Source organism: Protopterus annectens, chromosome 7.part0 (assembly GCF_019279795.1).
Source record: "Protopterus annectens isolate FY-2018-M chromosome 7.part0, PAN1.0, whole genome shotgun sequence".
Lineage (NCBI taxonomy): Eukaryota > Metazoa > Chordata > Ceratodontiformes > Protopteridae > Protopterus > Protopterus annectens.
Genome location: NC_056739.1, coordinates 1,227,479,822 through 1,227,500,393, shown reverse-complemented (window position 1 = coordinate 1,227,500,393; position 20,572 = coordinate 1,227,479,822). Strand labels below are relative to the sequence as shown.

General features: G+C 41.4%; 1 protein-coding gene across 1 annotated transcript in view; it reads left to right on the top strand.

The window, feature by feature from the left end:
- Positions 1 to 20,572, top strand: part of DNAH1 (dynein axonemal heavy chain 1) — a 5,225,710-nt gene that overhangs the window by 1,253,901 nt on the left and 3,951,237 nt on the right. The gene's annotated exons all lie outside the window — the stretch shown is intronic.

The window sequence follows — 20,572 nt, the reverse complement described above, 5'->3', positions numbered from 1 at the left end:
GAGGAGGTTAGAAAGGATTGGGAGGAGAGACTGGATAAGCAATTCAAAAAGAAACAGTGGGAGAATATATGTATGTCTCCCAAATATGCACCAAAATCTAGAAGATTTAGGATTTTTGCTTGGAAATCTTTACATAGATATTTTTATACCCCAAGTAGACTCCAGAGAATTTTTCCTGAGATAGACAGCAAATGTTGGAGGTGTGATGGGGAAGAAAGAGGTACTTGAAAACATATTTTCTGGAGTGTGGTGGGTTGGCGGACTTTAAGAATTCCCTACGGGATGTACTGTCAGGGATGCTGGGTGGGTGGATTGGTGTGACGAGGGAGATGATTTTTCTGAACTATGATACAGATTCAGAATTGCCTAGACATGGTAAAGCCTTGCTGTGTCTAATTATGGTGGCTGCCAAAAAAGCAGTTGCTAGAAAATGGAAATCAAAATCTAAACCAACTATATTAGAAGTAGTGAATATAATAACAGAGTAAAACAACTGGAATTGAGATCTTTAGAAAAGGGTAGGAGCAAACTACATAGGAAGAGTGGGAACTGTGGGAATAATACATGCAGGGAGCAATCAGGTTTAAAAGAAGGCAAGACTTAAATGAGCTATGTAATGTTTGAAAATGATTGGGTAGATTATAAGTGATATATAATGTTTACAACTGGGGGTGTGTCAGTATGGTTTATGGTGTAAAATGCTTGCAATTAGAATTGTGTTGGTGTGGGGTGTGGTTTGTTTTCATTTATAGAAATGTATGATTGTTTATGGTGTAAGTGATGGTTTAATAATGATGTTTCTTGGTTAATAAAATGGGCAGGAATGTAATAATTTATGTAATGTTGCTTAGTTTATATGATATATAGCACTATGTGAAGTATAATGTTTGTTAATGTTAATTTGTTAATGCAGTTTGATTACTTTTGTAGAAATGTAAACTTACCTGTGTCATAAGTGACAGTTGAAACAAGGGGTGTTTAAAAAGAAAAAGTCCTCCATACTCCACCTCTTCTCTCAGGTCTTCCAGGAGATTGTCTGAGGCTGATGTGGATAGGATGATGAGAAAATTCCCCAGAGCACAGATCCAGATGGGATACTCCCATCTCCATCTCCCATTAGATCCATGAGCCGAACTATGACTACTTCACCCATGATTTCTCCTTCTCTGATCTGACCTACTGTTTCGTAGCCCTCAGGTCTGAGACCCCTAGGGTTGTCCTTATTGGATCCAAAGACAGTCTGTTCTTTGACTCCAGTTACTTCCTTGAGTCATCTGGCTCTGAGGCTGAAGCATTAAGACCAGATCCAAAGCTATCAGAGTTGTCCCTGCCCCTTGGAGCTTCAGCTCTGGACAGCTCAGGTCCAACTCCTTCCTCAAATGGAGTGCTTGCAGGGTTGCAAGAGCTGAAGGTTTGGGTAGTTTCGGTTCATTTGCCATTATCTTCGTCTTCCCCCTGGCACTCTGCCTTCAGGATTGTGGAAAGGACCTTCTCTTTACATAAAGATAGGGCCTCCCTCAGATTAGACAACTTTGCCTCGTTTGGTTCTTGGATATGAGCCTCATTCTTCCATTGCACTGGGACAGCCAGCCTTATCAAGTCTCCAGCCAGTCCCACAGGACTCCCCCTATCTCTTCTGATACCTCTCCAGACCACCCAGCTGATGAGGTCACTCAGAAGAGAACATGTTAAAGGAGACACCTCGATTCCTCTCAGGAATCTCTCATGGAGGACACTGATTTAGATGAAAGAGAAGGGTACTCCAGATCTCCACCTGAAGATATCTCATTTGGAGACATTCTGGAGCTTTTAAAGCAAAAAGATATTGTACTTCTTGTACCCCTTCCCAAGAGGAGTCTGTGTTGCTGGAGGCTTTCAGGTCTGGCCCGACTATGTCTTGGGTGACTTCCCTCACTGGGCATAGAAGGAATCAGTTACTGTGCACCCCATCCCTAAATGTTCAGACAAAAGTTTGGCCCCTGCCAAGCACAGGTCACACTGGAGCAAGAGGGTCCCAGTTGGTGCTATGAATGTGATATCAGCCAACAATATGAGCTTGCGGAGAAGAGCTCTTCTATACATACTCTAACAGGGAGTCCATGATCTTGTTCAAATTCATGAAGTTAATGTATGCTTCAGTGACCTTTGCTCTGTGGTTGTTGAATTACCTGGCATATTTTACAAGATTACAAAGAGATTTGACTAAAGAACTCCCCAAATCTCTTTTTGGATCCCCTGCGGAGGATCAAAATAGTATCTCCTCGCAACTGGATGCCCTTCAATTGATATCTAATGCATCCATGATGTAACTTCCCATGCAGCAGAAGGTAACTCATAATTGGTGAGTTCAGGCATAGCCATAAGGAGACATGACTGGATGTGACTTTGTGACTTTGCAGAGCCCTTTAAGTCTTCATAAATCAAAGTTCATTCCTTATTTGGCCTTAAAGTGAAGGACAAGCTTTCCAAATGTGAGCAAGGAGGAAAGACCCTATTGGCCATAGGGATATGTTTTTCTACCCCTCAAAGACCATTTTCCTTGTATCAGTAAGGCAGTAGAAAGATGTGGTTCTGTAAACCCCAGAGTCCTTTTCAAGACTCCTGAGGAGATAGTTCTTCCAGGGGCAGAGATGGGAACTCAAATGGAAGATGCTGACCCCACAGCAGAAGTGGCCCGCAGAATCACAGTTTCTGGGACTCCTTCTTGGACAAACCTTATCAGCCCATCTACTTCCCTCTGGAGGCAGTTGGGGAGGTTGCTTGTCTATGGGCAAAAGAGCCTGGTTGTGCATAGTATAAGATTCCTGAGTGCAGAAAATTATATCCACAGGTTATATAATGCCATTTTCACAACCCCCCCCCCCAAGAATGAAAAGAATCTCAGATGTTCCACCCAACCAGAGGGAAGCAGTAGCATTATAAATAGGAAAGCTGCTAGAAAAGAGTCATCCAGGAAGTCCCCCACAGACCAGAAAGGATCTGGAACCTACTCAGGATTCTTTTTAGTGCCACTGAAAACAGGAGACCTGAGACCCATCCTGGACCTTAGCAAACTGAACCAATTCATGCAAAGTTCAAGGTTCCGGATGGTCATGGTTCAGTCCATTCTGCCGCTGCTGTGAAAGGATGATTGGATTTGCTCAATATATCTTCAAGACACATACTATCACATCGAAATGAACAGATGCTCCAGGTATCTGCACGTCCAGCTGAGAACCAGTCATTATCAGTTCAGAGCCACTTTTGTCAGTCATGGGAGAAGGGGAAGTGAATGCACCCTTGTTTAAACAAAATGTTATGCCAATCCCTGGGGAAGCTATTGTAGGAAATACTAGGTCTGTTTGCCCCAACTTTCCTATCAAAAAGAGTTGGCAAACTAAACATTTTAACTTCTCCCGTGGCAGTTTCTCTGGACAGGAGTCATTTATTGGGCTTGGCACAGGATCTTGTACAGGCTATTGACCCTTTTTGTAAAGTGATTTCTGGTAAAAGAAAAAAGTTATTTCTCTTTTCTTGAAGAGGATAAGGATTTTGTGTGTGTAGGGGAATGTGAAGAGAGAAGTACAGGTGTTTCTCCCCAGATTTCTGATTTCAGATTTTGAGGAGAGTATGGTATCTGGATCTCTCTGTTAGGGATTCACTTTCTCTGAGATAATTGGCAGAATGTGCAAGGGTTTTCAGTGGTAGAACAGTGAGGTTTTTCAGTCCCTCAGAAAATACTATGAGTTAGGTGGCAGCGGTGGTGCAGCAGTTAGCATTGCCGCCTCACAGCAAGAGGTTCTCTGGTTCATCGGCTGGGGTGCCTTCTGTGCAGAGTCTGCATGTCCTTCCTGCATTGGCGTGGGTTTCCTCCGGGTGCTCCGGTTTCCTCCCACATCCCAAAGACAATGCTTTAGGTGGATTGGACACTCTAAATTGGCCGCAGGCATGAGTGTGTGCGTGTATGTGCCTTCTTTGGAAGGTTGGGGGCAACTCAACACCGTAAAACTCCACTGCCAATCATGAATGGACAGGTGATCTGCTGTGGCAACCCCTAACCAGGAAAAGCCGAAAGAAGAAGAAGAAGAAAATACTATGAGTTGTTACAAATGGAATTCACATTCACCTCACCTATCCCTCCAGTGCTGTCAGCATTGGAGAATGTTGCTTCACTAACTGCGAGACTGTTGCTACTAAGAAGGTTGATAGAATGTACAGCGTTCCTGGGTCTTTCAGCTTTTTATACATTAATCCAACACCTGACCCAGCAACTATAGATCTAGTTAATCTAGCAGCTGCCAACCATTTTATTACTTCTAATCCTCCTCCTGACAAGGATGGTAAAAGCTTTTGATATGTTGGGGAAAAGCATTTGCTTCATCTTCTTTGATTTTTAGAATTTTGAATTGTCAGGCTCATATGTTAACATTTATTTTGACTAATTGTGAAAGTATGAGGAATGTTTTGGCTGCAGTTTCCTCACGTGAGGAAAAATTTACCCAGTCAATAAAGGATAAATCAATAAATAAAAATAAAACTGTGATGTTCCCTTAGACAGAGTGACTGCATGGGCAGAGGTAAGTAGTAGCAGCCAGGCTGACAGTGAGGCACCGCTGTTGGAGGATACCAGACTTCCTGTGGAAGGGGAGCTGGAAAGGGTTAGAAAGAGAGTGTTGAGACAGGCTCAGCTGTCAGACCATACATTACATGGCTTGTGGGAGGTAGCCAGGGAGGTGCCTGATTGTCAAGGAAAAAGGGAATCTGTATACTGGGACAGAGGGTTACTGTATAGACAGTGGACCCCTGAGGGAGGGATAGAGGGTGAGGTAATACAACAGTTGGTAGTTCCCAGAGCTTATCCTCTGGCACTTCTAGCCATAGCCCAAGACATTCTCTTTGCAGGTCATATGCGCATAAAGATTACCAAGAGACATATTATGCAGAACGTTTATTGGCCTGGGCTTATTAGGGATGTAGCAGGGTACTGCAGGACCTATGAGCAGTGCCAAACAGTAGGCGAGGCAGGAGACAAGGTGAAAGCCTTTACCTGTGATTGAGGAGCCATTTCAGAGGGTAGCCATAGATATTGGGGGCTTCTCAGTACCCCAAGTTCCACAGGAAAGAAGTATATCCTAGTGGTAGTAGATTATGCTACCAGATACCCTGAGGAGCTGGCTCTGTCCTCCGTTGAGGCAGAAAAGGTGGAAAATGCTTTGTTAGAGATTTTCAGCAGGGTAGGTTTCCCAAAAAAAATATTGACTGACAGAGGTGCCAATCTCATGTCAGACCTGCTGGCTTGTCTGTGGAAGCACTGTAGGGTGAAGCACTTAAAGACCACCCCTACTATCCCTAGACAAATGGTCTTGTGGAGAGGTTAACCTCTACACTAAAAGACCATGCTATGGGCATTTTCAGACCAGTTTAAGAGAGAGTGGGACAAATATTTGCCCTATCTGTTGTTTGCTTACAGACAGGTGCCCCAGGAATCCACAAGTTTTTCACCCTTTGAGTTGCTGTATGGGCATAGGGTGATGGGAACCTCTAGATTTGATTTGTGAAAAGTGGGAGGGTGAGTGTGAATCCCACAAGGAGTCTGTTGTGGCATATGTCCTAAACCTCAGGACAAGGCTGAGGGAACACATGGGCTTGGTCCAGGAGACCCTGGTAGAGGCCTCAACAGCAGACAAAAGGTCTGGTATGACAGGAATGCTCAAGCTAGAGAGTATGCTGTGGGGTTGCAGGTTATGGTTGTCATTCCTGTTAGACAGAGTAAGCTGCAGGCAGCTTGGGAGGGACCCTTCAAAGTGGTAAGGAAGGTCAGTGATGTTAACTACATGGTAGAACTGCTAGGCAAGAGGCAGAGGCACAAATTCTACCATGTTAACACCATGAAACCTTACCATGCTAGGGATGTCCTGGTACTACGTATTTGCAATAAGAGCCAGGAGGAGTCTGAGGGGGATCTATGGCTACAGGGAGCCAGCCAGAAAAATCTCAAGTTACTATGGTGGAGCCTAGGGTTGCAGGCATATGATATGACAGTACAGCACTATAGTGTGGTCAGCAATATCAAGGCAGCTGGGATCTCGAGACAGGGTATGGGGTATTCCCAGATAGGCTTATCCCTCTCAAGCAATGTTTCTCAAGGGTCACTTGAAAACTAGCTTGAGTCTTTGAAGGGGGAAAGAACTGTGACAAAGGGAGGTACTGCAAGCACAGTTAGCTGGAATTTTGTAAGTATATGTCATTTGTGAATATCAAACTAATTTATATAAGATGCTTGTGTTACAACTGTATTAGAACTGTATGCCATGTGTATATCAAACTGCTCTGTACAGATGTTTGTGTTGAAAAGGTATTTGTAAAATGCTGTGTTTAAAATGTATCCACAGTGTGCCCTACTGGAAGAGAACAGAAATGTAGATGCAATATTATAACTGTTTAAATGTATATATTTTAAAAGTGGAAACTGGAATATAGAAGATTAACCTAAGTCCAGCAAACTTTAGAAACATATCTGGAATTAAATTACTTTATAGGCTAGGTAATAATGATGTTTCAGTGCATCTAGAGACACAAAGTCTGTACTAGGAAGCTTTCTGTACTGTCTCTGGGGTGAGCTACTTGCTACTTTGGAAGCATGAAGGAATGCAACTGTTTTATGACTTACAGCATCTGCCAAAGATCTGAGCAAAAGACCTTGTGTGAGTATTTTTACAGGTAGATGCTAAATACTGCCAGCTTCAGCAATGAGGGTTTACACGAGAACCAGAAGTCAGATAACCAGAAATTATGTAATTCTGCAAACTATCTCAGCAGTAATGTTTTAGATATTATTTTGAGAAGCCTCTTAGTGAGTCAGAGCATTCTGCATTCTGTCTTGGACCTGACAACAACAACAACAAGAACCATTCACCAGATCTGCCTTGCTCTATTAGTAAGTTTCTGGAGTATAGTAATTCTCTTAGATTCAGTCAAGAATACAGTGAAACTTAGTTTTGGTATTATTTTTCTTTAGTTTATTCGCAGAAAGAAGAAGAAGATTTATTTGAGAATGTTCTTCAATGTTGTTTTAAATATTTCCTGAGGTTTTGAACTCTGATGTCACTGTGAATATATATTTAGTATTGTCTTATTTATTATTAAATATGTTTAAACCTTTCATTGTGGCTGATCTGTGTAGAGATATTTAAGTTTTGAGAGTACTTGCATATTTATTTAGTGACACTGTGTGGGCCACCCCTAAAAGCCTTGCTTTTGGTCAAACTACCATTTGTATTAGTATTACTTTGTTAAGGTCCCTAAAGTAACTGATAAGGAGTGACTGGTGGCAGTGATAACTACCTTACAGTCTGAGCAGAAGGGAGCTTAGCTAGTAAACCTGTGTAAGCCTTTCCCAGTGTGTGTGTGTGTGTGTGTGTGTGTGTGTGTGTGTGTGTGTGTGTGTGTGTGTGTAAATCAAACCTCAAAGAGTGTGTGTGTCAGCTACTTGGGCAGGGACATGAAGCACTTATTGGACAGAGAGGGTGCTGAAAGTCTTGTTTTGCCCATTCAGCTGAGATCTCAACTTTATAGCCGTGCCAGTCAGAACTCTTGTTGGGGATCTGGAGGAAGAAGGAGAAACCAGTCCAGACTGACTGTGGTCTCTGCGTGCTTTTAAGGGAGATTGCGCTAGATGCAGAGTGCTGCATCTGGAAATACTATTTGTGTACCTGTCATCCTCTCAGTTAACACCCTCCCGCATGTGCAAGTGGTGAGAATTGAGGCTTCTTGATTGCAAGTCCAGTGGAAGGTCATCACACCTACTACCTCTTTTTTTTCTCATTTGAGTTTTTTATTAACCTTAGATTTAAAACATGCTTATCAACACATTCCTATTCATCCAAATTTCAGACATTTCTTAAGGTTTTGTGTATCTGGAGCATAGTATCAGATCTCTGCTTTACCCTTTGGGCAAGCCACTGCTAAAATAATGTTCACAAAGTCTCTAGGTCTTGTCATAGCCCAGTGCAGGCTACAGGGTCTCCATGTCTGTTCATATTTAGACAGGTTGATTATGTTGTGGAGTCTTTTTCCTCTCTCATTTGGATAGGAGAGATCTCCTGCACAGAATGTGATTTCAAGAGAACATTCAAAAGTCTTCTTTGATTCCATCATGCAGGATTGTATTTCTGGGGTACCTGCTAGATACCTAAGTACAAAGAGCTTTTCTTCCACAGGAAAAAAAAGTAGATCTGTATTTAGATTTGTTCTAGGGTTTTCCACTCAAGACGTCTGCCACTGTGAGGGAGTACCTTGGGATTCTGGGTCTCATGGAATCCATGATTCTCATGAAACGTCTTGCAAGACTCCAGATGAGGAAGGTGCAATGGTAACTGACTTCTGTTTGGTTCCAACAGCAGCAGCCATTTTCGTTTCAAATTCCAGTTCTGGGATTTGTGATAATAATTATTTGGTGGAGACATCAAATATCCCCTGAATCCAGAGCTCCCCTTTACCTGTCCTGCTTCAAAGCAGTCAGTCACAACAGATGCCATGAACTTTGCTTGGGGAACAGTATCAAGGGGATAAAAGTACAAGGTCTCTGGGACAAGAAAGACAGACCAAAGCATATAAACATTAAAGAAATGGTAAGTCTAATAATTGCAGTCAACTCTGAATCATCTGTGGTTTCCAGAACCTCTTCAAGTAGTTATAGACAATACCACAGTGATGTGGTACTTAAACAGGCAAGGGGGAGTTGGATTTTATCCTCTTTGCAGACTGGCCATGTTAGCATAAGATAGAACTTTACAACACAGTCTCACTCTGCAGGTGTCTTCCATTCCATCAGAGCAAAATGGTGTCGCAGACAAGTTGAGGAGGACAAGCTTTGATCCATCTTCTGTGTGGTGTTCCTCAAGTAGATCTTTTTGCCTCCCCTCTGAACAATCATATTCCAAAACTGTGTTCCAGAACTCCATTCAAGAAGGCCTGGAAGACATATGCCTTTTCATTTCCTTTGACAGGAGTGTTCCTGTATGCTTTTCCACTCTTTCCAGTGATATTCAGGGTACTTCTGAAGATTCAGAAGGTATTCCCAAAGATAACTGTGGGGACTCCCTTCTGGCCTGGGTAACAGTGGTTCTCTCTTCTTTTGGAATTGGATTAGGACAGTTACCACGGGTCTATATCATAAACATGAATGCTTACCTTATCGAATCCCTAAACGTCGACCCGTCTTCATCGAACCACAAAAACACCAAACACCCTAAACCGTGAAATTCAAAACATTGAACTATCATTCTTGTCCCACCCCACCGCCTGCTACATACTACCTACACAAACAAACTAAATAAACCACTAAATAAACCACATACATACACTAACCAAATCACTACATCTAACCCTAAACTAAACCCTACTTCTAACCCTACACTAAATCTTACATATACCACCAAGTATGCATTTAACTTAACCCACACCCTAACCCTAATGTCCGTAACTATCGCACACTTACCTTAAACAGCTAAACCCAAACAAACTAAATAATTGACACACATACACTTAACAAAACCCTACACTAAATCTAACATATATTACCATCCATGCACTTACCTTAACCCGCACCCTAACCCTAAGGTCCGTAACTATCGCACACTTACCTTACGGAGCTATACTGCAGAAGGCCAACCATGATGATTCGATGTTTCCGGTTTCGCTCTTCTGGACGGTCGATGATTTTGAATTTCGATAAGGACGGGTTGATGTTTAGGGATTCGATAAGGTAAGCGTTCGACTTACTAATAGGGAATCGTTACCACAGACTTCCCTCACAGACTTGATTTACTCACACAAGAACAGGGGTGTTTTGTACATTCTGACCCCAAACAACTACAACTGACTGCTTGGATGATTTAGGGTCTTAATACCTTTTAGATAACTGTTTTCTGAGGCCATGCAACAGATACTAATTGACACAAGACAGCCTGCTACTAGAAAATCATTTGTAAACAAATGGAAAAAGTTTTCTTGTTGGTGCATTTAATCAACCAGCACTGATTCAAGGCTAGTGTTTCTCTGGTTTTACAGTATTTGTGTGAGTTACTATCATATGGCCTGTCTTACTCTATCAAGGTTCATTTTTCAGCTATTTCAGCATGTCTACCCATGGATCCTCTTCTCCCAATGCATTCGTATCTCAAAATGTTTCTAAAAGGTTACTACATAAAAGACTTCACAGAAAACAAGTAGCTGCTTCTTAGGATCTTAATTTTACATTAGAGAAGCTAATAATAGCTTTATTTTATTTTATTTTCATTCATACTACCAATGTATATAATTGGGTCTATATTAGAACACCGAACGTTCAAAATTTTGAGTGTTCTATTATCAACCTGTTTTCAGCGAACGCTGAAAATATCGAAGAAACAGAAAACCAAATTTTTTCCTTGGGAAAGAATTCAGTTGTCCATTTCTGTTGCTTCGGTATTCTCAGCGCTGTGGTGGAAAATTATGGGTTTGGTTCAGGTAAGTTTGTGATTGTGTGGACGTGAGGGTTAGAGCGGGTTAGGTGAGTTAGGGTTAGGGTGCGGGTCAGGTAAGTGTGCAATTGTGTGGACGTGAGGGTTAGGGCAGGGTAGGTGAGTTAGGGTTAGGGCACGGGTGAGGTGACTGGGATAGTGATGGATCTTAGGGTTAGGGTTTGGGTTAAGGTAAGTGGATAGTTAGTGGTGTATGTATAGTTTAGTGTATGGTTAGGTGTAGGAGTTTAGGTGTATGTGTGTGGATTGCTGTTTGTTTGGTGTGCTTGTGTTGTGTGTATGTGTTTTGGAAAATCAAATTTTTTCCCGAGGAAAAAATTCGCTGTTCTGAATGTTCGATGTTTTAAATTTTCGATTCATAGGGTTCGATATTAGAACACTCGAAATTTTGAATGTTCGGTGTTCTAATATAGACCCATATAATTTTATTTGATTGTACTCTTTTGTTGTACTAAGGAGCTTTTCTCCCCAGAACTCCACTGAAAATGGACTCGGCTCAGCCCAGTGGGCTTTCCCAGTTAACAAACTGCAAATAAATAAATAAATACATTTGAACCAGCTCATCTGGATGACTTGAGGTTATTAACATGGAAAACAGTTTTGCAGATTGCTCTGACCTCTGCAACAATATCTGTGTTGAAAACTCTTATTGTGGTAAAACCTTATTTTATTTTTCATGGTAACAGGGTTTCTTTGAGAACTAATCCTTCTTTTATGTCTAAAGTGGTATCTGACTTTACTTTAAGCCAAACTATCCATTGCCCTGTATTCTTTCCTAAACCCAACAATGAGCAAGAAAGGATTCTTTGTACTTCGGATGTCCACTGACAGCTCAGATGCTATCTTGACAGAACAAAATCATTTAGAACTTCAAATCAGTTATTCATCTTATGAAGATAAGTATAAGGGACAACATGTGTCAAAGCAGACCATTTCCAAATGGTTTTCTAAGACTATTACCTTTTAATGTATGGGTTATGGAATCAGATCTGATTCTACCTTGGTGCCTTTTTTCAAGCTCTTGGATTCAGGTTCAGGATCCCCACAAATCCCCCCATCCCTACAATACTTCATATCTTATTTGCCACTTCTTAGGTCAAGACGTGATCCTGAGGGCTCGGAGCTTATAATCAGATCAGTGACTTTTTGTCTGGTTTTAGTCTCAACATTTCTGCATATTTTCTTCATTAGATAATTTCCTTATTGGTTTTCTAGTCCTGCTAGGTATTTTGTGACTTTAATCCCCTTTTTCACTTCAACATTTTGAGAGTCTCTCTTCCATGTTTTTTTGTCTCCTCTACCATACATAAAGAAACACTTCTACATTGTCTGCAAACTAGAAATATTTTTTCCTGATAGAAGTGTTTTGTGGTACAGCTGTTTTTGCCTGTTGTTTTAAAGTACCTTTAAGGTATGGTAGCATTTGATCTTTGCTAATAGTTGAGAGTCTTGTGCTTGTTTGTTGTGCTCTGATATTTGATAAGGCCTCTAACTTTAAAAAGTGTAGTACAATATTGCCCCAAGATCCTCACACCTTATCTGTATATTGCTTGTGTAGACCACTTGGATATCAAGGGTGAGTCCTGCACTTCCTTTGGGACCAGGTCTTCAACTGACATCAGAAATAAGCTTGTGCTTAAAAGTCTCCTCCGTAGCCAAGTAGGAGATTTGACCCGTTTGGCTTCTACAACTTGTTTACCTTCTTCAAACAAGCCTGGCATATTCAGGTCTTCCAAAGATAAGGAAAAGGAAAGAGAGGGAAGTAAGGAGAAACAGAAAAAGAAAGACAAAGAAAAACAAAAGGAGAAATATTGAAAGAGGTTCATGGACCCATCAAACCCATCTGACTGGGTGCTGGAGACCCTTAGGCTTTTAGATCCAGTTGCAAGACAAAACCAAGTTCCGGTCCAGTCTCCGTTTCCACTCTGTCAATATTTTTCCAGATCTTGACAGTCCTTGGCTCCAGTCTCCCATTCTTCCGGATAGACTAACCCACTGATCCTCCATTCCAATGTTGGCTTCAATATGCTCCTTAGTCTTAGATATGCTGCAACCATCAATGAGGGAATCTTTAAAGTAAATATTTATTCTGTTTTAAAAGATTGCTATTTCATTTAAGAGTATATATTTAATTTTTGTCACTATTTGGACAAATGAATTTTACTTGGTACTACGACTGCATGCGCTGTTCACTGCACCATGCAGGTTGGAGAACAAGGCTTAACACAATTTAAATTGTTTCTGCCCTATCTGCTATCTGCTGTGTGAAAACATAGTTTGTGTTTTCTACTTTTGCTGCCTTAGTTATCCCTTAATAATGTCACTATTATTCTGGCTGGTATTTTTTTCCTGAGTTGATGCATCCTGATACAGCTGCACCCCCGTATCAAATCTAGCTACACCTAAAAAGAAAACAGCTCAATAAAAACATGCCTCAGTCGATGGTTTCTGAATCTGTTGATGCTTTAAAGCTGGCCTGAAGACCACGTAACTTTTTCTCCATCACCCGGAAGAGAACCTGCAGCCCTCTGTGGTATGCAGGTCAGACACATCTTCCAGAACTGTTCCAGTACTTGATTCAGGTATGGGGGGAGCCATATATTTTAGGTGTAGGAGTTAGGTACAGGAGAGGTCCTGGGTAAGAGACCCCATTGTTTAGTATAGTTCATAGCAAGAAGAAACAGAAACCTTAACCACACAACAGACAATCTGGTTATAACCATGTACAGGGCTGATGTGCTTTCTATAGTTAAAGGTGCTTTACAGTCATCTAAATCTCCAAGGCTATGCTCCTGTTCAGAATGATGATGGGGGCTACATTCTCTAGAGTTCAGTGTAACATCACAGATTTTGATGGGGACTCTGATACAGGCAGTAGTGAACACTCTGAGTCTGTCCAATGTGCTTCTTCAGAAAGTGAACAGGTTCAAAAATCCAATTAACTTTTACCATTTTAGAGATGCTAGCTAAGTCTAGAAATGTGATTGACTGAAAGCAATATGGAGCTATGCCAGAGATTGGCAGAGCTTATGATCTTATTGATGATGAGATTCCAAATGTTTTGCCTGTTCCTCCTCTATTTCCAGCCATAGAAGATGTCTATAAAACTGCATGTTAAATCCATATGGCTGGTGAACCAGTTCCTGAACTTGCGTTGAAGAAATACAAAGTGTACTGAGATCTTCCAGCTCTGTTTACTCTTTTTTCAACTGACCCAGCTGCAGTTTCTCCAGCTGCTAAATCCAACAAGAGAGCCTTAGTTTCTTCTAACCTTATACCATCAGATAAAATTGGCAAGTAGTTAGAATCTCAGGGAAAAATGTTGGCTCAGTCTAGTAATTTAGCCTTTAAAATTTTAATTATCTGGGTTTCATTTGAAAATTTATTTTGCAACATGCTTGAATTTAGATAATTTGGGTGTATCTTTGCCTGCTGAACAGAAGTGTTATATGCATGAAATTGCTTCTAATGTGACTCAGGTTTTGAAACATACGGACTGTTTTACAAGGTCCGGACACTATTTCTAGAAATGTAGTCACTTCTACTGTATTGAGAAGGTATGCTTGGTTACATAACCAGCATTTTTTTGAGGATTTACAAAATGAGATTTTGACTGCTCCATTAATGTCTGAATTTGTGTTTGGTCCTGTTGCTACTCAGATTCTCAAACAGTGGGATGTTAGAGGTAAACTGATGCATGGGGTATTTAGAATGTTTCATATTCCCAGGTTCTCCCCTTATAAGGCATCCAACTTCAAAGGGCAGAACAAACAAAAATCCCAGACTAACAAGAGTCAGGGTACCAAGAAGAAACAGCAAGAGGATAATAATTGAAAATCAAATAAAAGGGGTTCCTTTCCCAAAACAGATATTTCCCCTGCTGAAGAATGACTATGCCAAAACTTCTCGGTTCATAGGTACTAGGCTAATGTCCACAAGGGCCTTTACAGGCCTAGCTGTGCGACCCAATTCAGTTGTGTCCCTGTGTATCATGGGCATTTATTATGAGGAGCTACATTAGGAAGTTTCTAGAGGTTTTGTAGGGGGTGGGGCATCCTGCCCCTTCCTCCTGTCCCAACTCCCCTTTCATCTTCCCCAAGGATTTAGCTCAACTCTTGTTGGTCAGATCTGACCACAAGCTAATCACCCTAGATGTCCACTTCCCGCCCCCACCCCCCACCCCCATTAAGGAAACCACCATACCAAATTTCTCCAAAGCCAACTTCACGCTTCTTAAGACAGAAGTGTAAACTTCACGACAGCCATGCAGATGGACAATAGAGATACGGCTGCTGAATCCTACACAAATGCACTTTATAAGCACTTACATGAGTGCATAGATCGTGAAATCCCTAACAGAACCAAGATGCTATCCTCCAAAAAAAGGAAGCCAATCTGGTGGTCCCCTGCTATAAACAAACTCTACAACAGAAGAAAGAAACTGTTGCAAAAAAGAGTAAAATCCCATGATTGGAGGAACTCCCTGGTCAGCCTCAGTAAGAAGCTGAGATCCCTCATACAATCCTCCAAAGCTAGTTACGAAAACAAAATTGCCATTGATTCTAAAGACAACCACAAAGCATTCTAGAGTTATGTCAAGAATCTCAATGGCAGCACTCAGATCTGCTCTGAGTTACAGCACAATGGCACTAAATATACAGAACCAACTGATATTGCCAACATCCTGATAGATAGGTTCATTGCTAACTTTACCCACCTCTCACCCCCTAAAGGGCCCATCTCTATACCAAAAGAATGTAAAGTTCCTGTAATCACGGCTGCACAGGTAAAAAAAACACACTCTTCAAAGCCAAGAACACAGCATCCATGGGACCTGACAACATCCCAGGCTGTGTTCTACATGAACTACAGAATGAACTGGCACCCCACCTAAGTACCATGTTCAATTATAGCCTCACCTCAGGCTTTCTGTCCACTGAGTGGCACACAGCGACTGTTATCCCACTCCACAAAAGAGGAGCCACCACAGAGCCCGGGAACTACCACCCCATTAGCTTGACGAGCCTGGTCTGCAAGGCTATGGAACGTATCATCAGGGAACTTATAAACAATGACATTGGTAATCTCGAAACTCTGGACCCCACCCAGTTCGGGTTTGTAAAAGGCTGATCATGTCTCCTAAACCTGATAGACTTCTTTGAAGCAGTTGCCAGAGCCGTAGATGAGGACAAGGTGGTTTACACAGCCTATCTAGATCTCGCCAAGGCTTTCAACACCATCCCCCACTCTGGATTTATAGATAAACTCACTGAACTAGGTATAAATCTCTATGTCACAAGATGGGTTGCCAACTGGCTCACTGACAGAACCCACACTGTGAAAATAGCAGACTCCAAATCTGACTTCAGACCAATGACAAGTGGAGCACCACAGGGTTCGGTCCTGGGTCCATTCCTGTTTGGTATCTACTTGTCTGAAGTACAGGCTAACACAGAAGGTCTTTGGCTAACAACGTTCACAGATGACTGCAAACTAGGAGCCATAATCGAAACTCCTAACAATGTGGACATCATACAAAAGGGCCTCACTGAGACAGATGCCTGGTGTCAAAGCCATGGCCTCAAGCTCAATGCCAAAAAGTACATTGTCATCGCTTTTGGTAAAAACTCAGTACCCATGAACTACCACATAGGCAGTAGTCTACTTAACACTGAAAGTGTGATAAGAGACCTTGGGACACAGGTGGACAGTAGTCTCTCCTTTAATAATCACATCGCCCAGTAGTCAGGAAATCCTTCTACGTGGCACACTTCATCACAAAAGGTTTCTCATCCAGGAAAAAAGAGGTCATTGTTCCCCTTTACTCGTCACACATTAGACCCATTATAGAATACAGCGCCCCTTTTGGTATGTACCTCACAAGACATCTACAACAACTGGAAAGGCCACAGAAATACCTCACAAAGAGGATTACTGGCCTCAAACAGATGCCCTACACAGACCGTCTCAAAAAACTTCAGCTTTACTCCGTCACATATTGCCTCCTCAGAGGCAATCTCTGCCTAACATACAAAGCTATGTCAAACTCAGAGCTGTTTGACATTCTCCACTTAAAAAATCCCAATCCTTCTGAGCTACACTCTCAAGGGACCTAAACCTTGTCACCACAATAAATAGAACATGCTGGAGGGATAGATTCCTGTCCCAGAGACTTCCCATACACTGGAACAGATTACCTATCTATATCAAACAAAGCTCCTCATTAGCACTCTTCAAGAAAAATCTTGATGATTGGATGGGAGATAGGAAATTCACCATGGGGATCACTTCTGTGGCTCTGCTTGGCAGGGGCACAGGAAAGTAATTTTCTTGGGTGGCAAAAGCCAGGTTACCTTTTTGGCTAGGTTTATATAGGCCCTAGGGCCAATAGCCTAGTACCTACCTATGAACCTATGAACCCAGTAGCCTGGCCACAAGTAGTCTCAGACAAGTGAGTGCTGAGAATGATACAGTGATGACTCACTTTGGCAGTAGACAGAAAATACTCCTCCCATCAGGAAAATCTCCCCGCAAACTTCATATCAGACATGCCTGTAAACTCTAGTACTCCTTCACAAGTTGCAAGCCAGCATTATAAAACCAATTCCTGCATGACAAAGAGGATAACGATTTTAAGCTAGAATCCTTTTGATACCAAAAAAGGAACTATTGTGGAGACTAGATTTGCCGTACGTAAATACCTTTCTGAAAGTACCCAAATTCAAAATACTCACCCTACAAATGGACCTGTTGCTTCTTCTGGTTCACTGTTTCATGGTGACTTTACATCTGAAGAATGCTTATCATCGTATGCCAGTTACTTCCAACTTCACATTGCACCTACAAATGTCCTGTCTCACATCCTTACAAAGAATTGTCTTCCTGGGGTGGATGATGGACACAGAAGAAAGTATGGTCTTTCTACTAGGTGACATAGTCCTGCACAAAATATTTTCAGAGATTTATCTCCACAACAAGTTGCCTCTGCAAGACAGTTTCTCAACATTCTATGCCTCATGGTTTTAGTGATTTTTATGACACCATGGGATACCACATGAGAAATGATTTAGTGGTCCTTAAAAAAATTGTTGGACCCAGCACCTGCTTTCCTAGCAGTTCCAAGTATTAGTGCTGGATTTTGCAATATAGGAGTTACAGTGGTGGAGAGTTCAGATGTCTCTTAATCCAGACTTTCCCTTCTCTCTCTCCAGACCCCAGTTATTTCAGTCCAGATGGACTTGTCAGAGTTTGCATGGGGAACATTGTACAGGGGAGTGCTACAAAACACACAAATGTCAAAGTAATGTTAGCAGTGATACAGACCTTAAATGTTCATCATTTATGGTCTCCATATCCCCTTTTATTGGTCACAGATGACACTATAGTCATATGGCACCTGAACAGACTAGGGCATACAAGATCATACCTTCTTTGCTGGTTGGCAATGATGGTCTGAAAGCTAGCCTGGCAGCATTCTGTGATGCTTTAGGCCTCATACATTCTGTCATAGCAGACAGAAAGTCAGACTAAGCAGATCCTTGACAGACCCTCATGATTGGAAGCTTAGGACAGAGGTCTGCCTGGATTTCATCCAGATGTTGGGAACATTTTGTATAGGTCTGTTGTCTCCTTTCAAAACAGACAACTGAAAAAATGCTGTTCAGGACATCCTTGCAGCCATGTTTGGAGGACAGAAGCATTCTGATTCTCTTGGATGGGTATATTCCTTTATGAATTCCCACCCTTTCCACTCATACCCAAGATGCTTCTGAAGGTTCAGAAAGAATTACCAAAGATTATTGTGGTAACTACCTTTTGGCCCAGGCAGAGTTGGTTCTCCCTTTCAAGGGCTATTACTGTAAGCTTCCTCACACTGTGGATTTGCTTACATAGTGTCAGGGGGCAACTGGTGCACCTCAACTTACAGTAATTGCTGATGACAGCCTTTATGGTTCTGTCTTGGTATCTTTTAGGGTTTTGCTCCTGAAAGATGTGCAGCAGGTATTAAAGGAAGCAAGACAACCTGCAAATAGCACATCTTATGTTTACCAGTGGAAGAGGTTTTCTTGATTATGTCTAACTGATATCAGAGGGTCTAGTGTGGTGTTTTCCACTCTGGTTTTCAAAAATTTATTTGAGCTTCTCAATGATTTATCTTATGCTTTATCAAGGTGCATCTTGTGTCCATTTCGGCTTGTCTACCCACTGATATCCCTCTTTCATCTCTTTTTGTGTTCAAAGAATTTACAAAAGGAGTATTGCACTTGATACTGCACTCAAAAGCAAATTATTCCTCCTTGGGATCTCAACTTTGGTCTTAAAAATTGACCTTATCTACCTTTCAACCTGCCTTTTAGACTAATTTGAGGTTCATCACTTGTAAACCGTTTTGCTTATTGCTCTCACATCTGCAGGGTGAGTCTCTTAGCTGCAGGCTGTCATGGTGGGCCAACCTAATCTAATGTTCCACAAGGACACAGCTGTGCTAAGCACTAATCTTTCTTTCTTGCCAGAATTGTTTCTGAATTCACCCTGAATCAAACCATTAGTCTCCCAGTTTTCTCTCTGGTACCTAAAACAAGGAAGAAAATATTCTGCATACTTAAAATGTGCACAGGCAGATCAGGTACCACCTTGAAAGAACTAAGTCCTTCAGGAAAGGTGAACAGCTTTTTATTTCCTGTTCTGGGGTTGAGAAGGGTCAGCCTATCTCTAATCAAATGATTGCTTGTTGGTTTTCCTCTGATATTGTTTTAGTTATTTATTTATTTTGTTACTCTCACCATGGTAAATCTATTCCAGGCAAAGTTAAGGTTCATTCCACCAGAGTCTTATCCTCTTTGATGGTATATTGAAAAGGAGTGGAATCTAAAAGCATTCTGAAGGCAGCAACTTGGTCCTCTTTAATATATTTTACAAAGTACTACAAGCTTCTCAGGTTCCAGAGCAGGCTTTGTGAGGACTATTCTGCAGGGGCTCATGGATCCTTACCCTTCCTCCTCCCAGGTAGGGTAAGCTTTGGGAGACTACCAATATGCTGCTGAGGTGGTGTGAATGATGAACATAACACTGTTCCATAAGTCCTACTCACCTATAACAGTAGATCTTTGAATTTCACAATGCCTCAGTGGCAGCACCTACCCATCCTCCTCCTTATTTTATATAGTTTGATGGTATCCAACATTGCTGTGTTATTTAGCTTTGGTTATTTGTGTTATTTTTGTCTGCAAATTGGTTTGATTCAGGCAATTTTTGCTTCTGGTTATTCTTATTTTTTCCTTAATAGCAGTAAAAGCCTGAATAACTGACTTTCTTTGACATTGGTTAGGCTTTTCCTGATGGGAGGAGCTTATCTGTTTTTTCATCTCAGAGAAACAGAGGATGGGATTCTGAGCTCTGGAAAGCTGGCAGAATCAGGTTTGCATAGGCACCAAGCCCACATGCCACTAGGGCAGTATGAAATGAAAACATCTACTTTTATGGATAAATAGGACTTATGCAACTGTACCTTCATCTTAATAACCTGCCCATTGGTTCATCACTTCTTTGTATACCACAGATTATTCTGTTTCATATTAATGAATCATGCAATTTACCAAATTTGCAGTCTGTGGCTTTTTTCTTCAGCTTAGTGACATATCTCTCTTTAGTCTCTGTTGGAACTTGTGCTGTTGTAAATAACAAATGTCTAATGAAAGGCAAGTTCTTTCTAAGCTGAAAATATCTATTTTTCTACTTTAATTGCAGTTATTTTTGTCTTTTACTTTTTCATGAAAAGTAAAAGAATTAGATAGCTTTATGGCTTTTTTGCTAGCAAATGTAGAAATGCAGTACATGGACCTCTCCTGGTTTTACTGCTAATTCTTTTGCACTAATGAACAAATCAAATATCTGGATCTAAAGCTCTCAGGTTTCAGCCAAATGTCTATTCAGCGCAAAAATTCCAGAGAATTACACTTCTTTAGTACTAGGGAGAAAAACTACTGAAAGCAAATGCATACCTTATATACGCAGATAATTTCTTTAGGTATATCATCAGTCTGGAGGCTTAATAAGCAACACACAGTCAT